General features: G+C 50.1%; 1 pseudogene; it reads left to right on the top strand.

Annotated features, from left to right (window-relative positions):
* The first annotated feature begins 1,157 nt into the window (after positions 1-1,157).
* Positions 1,158-2,686, top strand: LOC139052274 (speckle-type POZ protein pseudogene; annotated as a pseudogene).
* The last annotated feature ends 3,310 nt before the right edge of the window (positions 2,687-5,996 follow it).

The raw sequence follows: 5,996 nt of genomic DNA, 5'->3' as shown, positions 1-5,996 counted from the left end.
GGACATATTTCCTAATCATGCTAAACAATTACCAAGGCGATATTTAATTAATATCTTACACGGCCACCTGCACCAGCTAACCACTGACAACGTAGTAGCTACTGACCCTTCTGTTTGCATTGAGAAGGCAGGAGTGGGGATCTTCTCTGAATCTCTTCAATGGTCCTACTCCCTTCGCCATCCCGACTTCACACCTATATTTCAGGCAGAACTATTAGCGATTATATTAGCATTACGAAAACTCCCCCAAAAAGACCCATTAGCTGTTATCGTGACCGACTCACTATCTGTATGCACAGCACTAACTGCATCTATAAATTCAGCAATTCAAAGAACATTTCGTTCGATGATACCTCCGTACTTACGAAAAGTATGTTAGCTTTGGGTAGCGGCACATCGTTGGTTGCACTTGAATGAAATAGCAGATTCACTCGCACGAGCATCCCTTAACGGCCCTATCATATGTTTTTGCCGACATCAGCTTATGTCACCGCGGCAAGGTACAGAAATTTCGCTATAACTCAAAATTCTGCAATATCCATGCTAACACCATGTTCTGAATTCCACCATCTTGGCTTCCCATGGAATATTAATTGGTGTCCTTCAAGACAATTGGAAGTATCTTTTACTAAATTGAGATGCCGTATACCTCCTCTAAATTTTTACTTACACAGGTCTGGTCTCGCGATGTCCCCTCTATGTTCTTATTGCAGTGCACCTGAAACTATTGAACATTATTTTCTCTCATGCCGCCGCTTTCTAAGACAAAGAAGAATATTAGAATACTCATTTACCAAACTTGGCCTATCACTAACCTCGACAAACATTCTTTCTTTTGGGGCAACTTCACTGGGAACCAGCCACAGGGATGCTTTTCTTGCTGTTTACGATTTTATTAGAGAGACAAAAAGAGTACCTTGCTGATTTTCGACAATTATCCATAGTTTCTATTACCTAATTTCTTTCCGTTAACTTATTTTATCAAAATTCTTACCAATACTTTCATTGCAATTCTAAATTACAGTTCTATCGTTCCACGCTCCACTATTCAAATCTAGTTTCTCTATACTTCTAACCTTACGGAAAACCGCCTGCTTCTTGGCCAATCCCCCATAGTGGGTACGCGCCACTGTCTGGGACACAAAACAAGACAAGACAAGACAGCGATCTCGGCGCTGATGTGGCCGTTCGGTCAGTCGACCCATGGTGGACGCTGAGCCGCAGCCGCAGCGTTGTCACCGCCTTCAGTAGTGTTGCCGCCAGCAAGGCTACTGCCTGCAAGCACCTACCGGCTGCAGCCATGAACAGAAGAAGGGGCCGAGCGTCGTCGCGGCGCCTTGCCGCTGCCGCGTCCGATGAGGTACGCCCGGAGCTATCCAGCCCAGTGGCACTTCCCCACCTGCCGAATCCGCCTCCGCAGATCGAGGTCCACGCACCCGTGGCCGAGAGCTGGTGCTACACTCACGTGAGAGTGATTAGGTTTTCCTACACGTGGACTATCAAGAACTTCAGTTTTTGTCAGGAAGAGACCGAAGAACCGCTGAAAAGCTCTACATTTTCTGCCGGAGCCAACGACAAGCTGAAGTGGCGCCTAGAGCTGTACCCTAAAGGCCTGGACGAGGCGAACAAGGACTACATGTCCCTGTTCTTGTCATTAGTATCTGGCACCAAGAGTGAAGTTCGTGCCAAGTTCAAGTTTTCCATCGTGAACGCAAAGCAGGAAATGGTCCAGGTCATAGAGTCTAAAAAGGCGCACGCCTTTCTTCCTGGCAAAAACTGGGGCTACTCGGACATTATTAAAAGAGACTTGCTCAACGAGGCCACTGGACTCCTTCCAAACGACAAGCTTACCATCTTCTGCGAGGTATGCGTTCTTGCTAATACCGTGAACATCTCCGGACAGAACAGCGTCATGCAGTTCAAGGTCCCCGAATGCCAAATGTCCAACGACTTTGGGCACCTCTTTGAGAGCCGCAAGTTTAGCGATGTCATCATTAGCGTCAATGGCCGGGAATTGTATGCACACAAAGCCATCCTCGCGGCTCGCTCTCCGGTATTTGCGGCCATGTTTGAGCACGAGATGGAAGAGAAGAAGCAGAGTCGAGTGGAGATCACAGACATGGACCATCAGGTGCTGCGTGAAATGCTGCGTTTCATCTACACTGGCCAAGCACCCAACCTTGACAGCATGTCTGATGATCTTCTGGTTGCCGCTGCCAAGTACGCCCTAGAACGGCTAAAGGTCATGTGTGAGGAGGCCCTAGCGTCAAGTATATCTGTTGATACAGCTGCGCACGTGCTCAGTCTGGCTGACATGCACGGTGCTGAGCAGCTCAAAGCACGTGCCATTGATTTCATCAACGCCAGACATGCCACGCGTGTTGCAGAGACTGCGGGCTGGAAGAACATCATCCACAGGCAGCCGCACTTGGTCGCAGAGGCCTTCCAGGCGCTGGCCACCCAGCAAGTACCGGCCATAGAGCCACCCCACAAGCGCTTCAAGCAGTCCTAGGCACAAACTACAGAAACTGTGCCGTGTGCTGGAGCAAAATGCTATTTAGCATTTTTACTGACTTTTTTTTTCGCACAGGCCTATTTGATAGCCTGGTCGTCGTAAGGACCCACATGGTCACCTTGTAAACTCTGTCTTGGAAGGGGGGTGGGGGTGATATAAAATTCTTCTCAACTCTGCCATATATCATTTCGCTTGAACAAAAAAGCTGTGGCTTAGCAGTTAGAATGCTCGGCTTGAAACCTTGATATCGTGACACCACTTATACAAGGTTTTTTATGCGAAGCATATTAACGTAGGTTTCGGGCCTTCGCGCGACGCCCGGCGGTGGCCACCATTGACCCTGAAGTGGGGTCACGTGACATGACGTCACGTGGTGACGTCACACAGGCTGCAGATGAGGCCTCATATCGCGCCGTCGGTCGCCTCCCGGCGGTGCCCACCATTGACCTTCAAGTGACGTTCAAGTAGGTCACCTGACATGACGTCACGTGATGACGTCACACAGCCTGCAGATGGGGCCTCATATCGCGCCGTCGGTCGCCTCCCGGCGGTGGCCACCATTGACCCTGAAGTGAGATCGCATGATGTGACGTCACGGGATGACGTCACACCGGCTGCAGATGGGGCCTCATATCGCGCCGTCGGACGTCGCCCGGCGGAGGCCTCCACGCTTCGCTTCGCGCCGTCGCGCACGATGCGGCGGCGTCGCCACCATCGCTGCATCACGTAATATGTGACGTCACGCCAGGGATGAAACGGCGCGCCCGCCGTCGCGTCAGTCTCTGTGCCCGCAACCGCGCCAGCGTCTTTGCGCCGGGCGTGTATGCGGTCAAGATGCCTCCAAACGCTAAGGATACGCTAAGGTTAAGCCCAGTGGATGCTTCGCATCCACTAGGCTTAACATTGATAAGCCTCCAATTTTTTCTTTGTTTTAATGTGAGGGTTAATGCCTCAGGGCATACAGGGGCATGGAATGCGGGCGAACAAGGATGAATAAATGAAGAAAAAAAGATTTTTCGCGTCTCGACCCACGGAATAAGGTTGCCCCGAGTGCAGGCACGAGGGCTTGCGCCGCACGAATAGCGGACTGAGTGGGCGCCAAGTGGTAAGCCTGATAACTTTGCAATTGCATTTTAGAGCGCAGCTCTTAGGCACCCGTTCCTGCGTTGAGCGTCGGCGTCCCTCCTCGTAACCACGCGAACGCGCTTGTGCCATTGCTCCCACGTACGTCGCCCTCTTCTACCACAGCTGACTCCGATACCACTCGTCATGCAAGCGTTCCCATACTGCGCCTCACGCTCGTGCCACAGATGATGATGATGACGACGATGTAGGCCTCATGTTATGGCTCATACCCACAAAGGGGAATTGGCCAAGAATTGCGTGCTGAAATTTATTACCTTTTCTTTTGAAGTCTTACAAGTTCGATGAGAAAAAAGAAAGAAAAGGAAACATACAAAAGAAACAAATTACAAGACAAAAATCAAGAAAGTTATTCGTCTTGTTGACTGTATGTAACCGCAAACGGCATGAAACACGTCCCTGTGGCTGACCGCTATAGCTGACGCACCGAAAGATAGTATGATATCTGATGATAACATTATTCCTAATTTAGCAAGCGGAAGTTCTAGATGTCTTTTCCTTAACAATTTGTATCGTCGACATACCAAAAAATAGTGATCTAGTGATTCTGTTTCTTGGCAGTATGGATACAGAGGTGATAGCGCCAGACCAGTCCTCTGTAAATATAGGTTTAATGGAGGGACACGGCAGCGTAAATTCGTGATCGCTACTTCTGAATGTCTTCATGGATACCACTGGATTTCCACAGAAATCTGAGGTGCTGATATTTTGTCCATGTTGTTATTGATTCATCGACATCTCTATGAATTGAATAGTTTCTATATCTAATTGCTGTTATGTGCGCCACTAATGGAAGAACCGGCATTATAGGTCCATGCACTCAGGGATGCTCGCGCTAATGAGTCTGCCATTTCATTTGAATGTAAGCCATAGCGACCAGGTATCCATAATAGCTTTAGAGAATTCAACTGTGGAGGAACTAATGTTAGAAATGTCCTTAGAGGTGGCGAATTAGATGAAGCTGTAAGCGAAGTACAGACCGAAAAGGAATCTATTAAAATAACCGCACTTATTGAGTTCGAAGGGAGTTTCCGAAGCTATAAAACTGCTCGCGCCTTCGTCGTCGTCTTCTACCACAGCTGACTCCGATGTCGCTCGTCATGCCAGCGTTCTCATACTGCCCCTCGCTCTCGTGCCACTGCTCGCGTCTTCGTCATCGTCTTCTACCACAGCTGACTTCGATGCCGCTCGTCATGCCAGCGTTCCCATAGTGCCCCTCGCTCTCGTGCCACTGCTCGCGTCTTCGTCGTCACCTTCTACCACAGCCGACTCCGATGCCGCTCGTCATGCCAGCGTTCCCATAGTGCCCCTCGCTCTCGTGCCACTGCTCGCGTCTTCGTCGTCGTCTTCTACCACAGCCGACTCCGATGCCGCTCGTCATGCCAGCGTTCCCATAGTGCCCCTCGCTCTCGTGCCACTGCTCGCGTCTTCGTCGTCACCTTCTACCACAGCTGACTCCGATGTCGCTCGTCATGCCAGCGTTCCCATAGTGCCCCTCGCTCTCGTGCCACTGCTCGCGTCTTCGTCATCGTCTTCTACCACAGCTGACTCCGATGCCGCTCGTCATGCCAGCGTTCCCATAGTGCCCCTCGCTCTCGTGCCACTGCTCGCGTCTTCGTCGTCGTCTTCTACCACAGCTGACTCCGATGTCGCTCGTCATGCCAGCGTTCCCATAGTGCCCCTCGCTCTCGTGCCACTGCTCGCGTCTTCGTCATCGTCTTCTACCACAGCTGACTCCGATGCCGCTCGTCATGCTAGCGTTCCAATACTGCCATTCCCTTTGCACACGCGCTGACAGGACTGGCCCATTGCCAGTCGTAGCAGTGATTTCGGTCTCAAATTATTTGCCTCAATATATCGCGAAAGGAAAACACATATCGAGCTGCGCTGAAATTTCGCGTTAAGGGAGTTTTGTAATGGTTGGACATATGGACCCATATTCACACATACGCTCTTGCGCTATCATCATCATCATCATCATCAGCCTAATTACGCCCACTGCAGGGCAAAGGCTTCTCCCATACTTCTCCAACTACTCCGGTCATGTACTAATTGTGGCCATGTTCTCCCTGCAAACTTCTTAATCTCATCCGCCCACCTAACTTTCTGCCGCCCTCTGCTACGCTTCCCTTCCCTTGGAATCCATTCCGAAACTCTTAATGACCATCGGTTATCTTGCCTCCTCATTACGTGCCCTGCCCATGCCAATTTCTTTTTCTTTATTTCAACTAAGATATCATTAACTCGCATTTGTTCCCTCAACCAATCTGCCCTTTCCTTATCCCTTAACGTTACGCCTATCATTCTTCTTTCCATAGCCCGTTGCGTCGTCCTCAAC

Source organism: Dermacentor albipictus, unplaced genomic scaffold (assembly GCF_038994185.2).
Source record: "Dermacentor albipictus isolate Rhodes 1998 colony unplaced genomic scaffold, USDA_Dalb.pri_finalv2 scaffold_21, whole genome shotgun sequence".
NCBI lineage: Eukaryota > Metazoa > Arthropoda > Arachnida > Ixodida > Ixodidae > Dermacentor > Dermacentor albipictus.
This window is presented reverse-complemented; position numbering and strand designations above follow the sequence as displayed.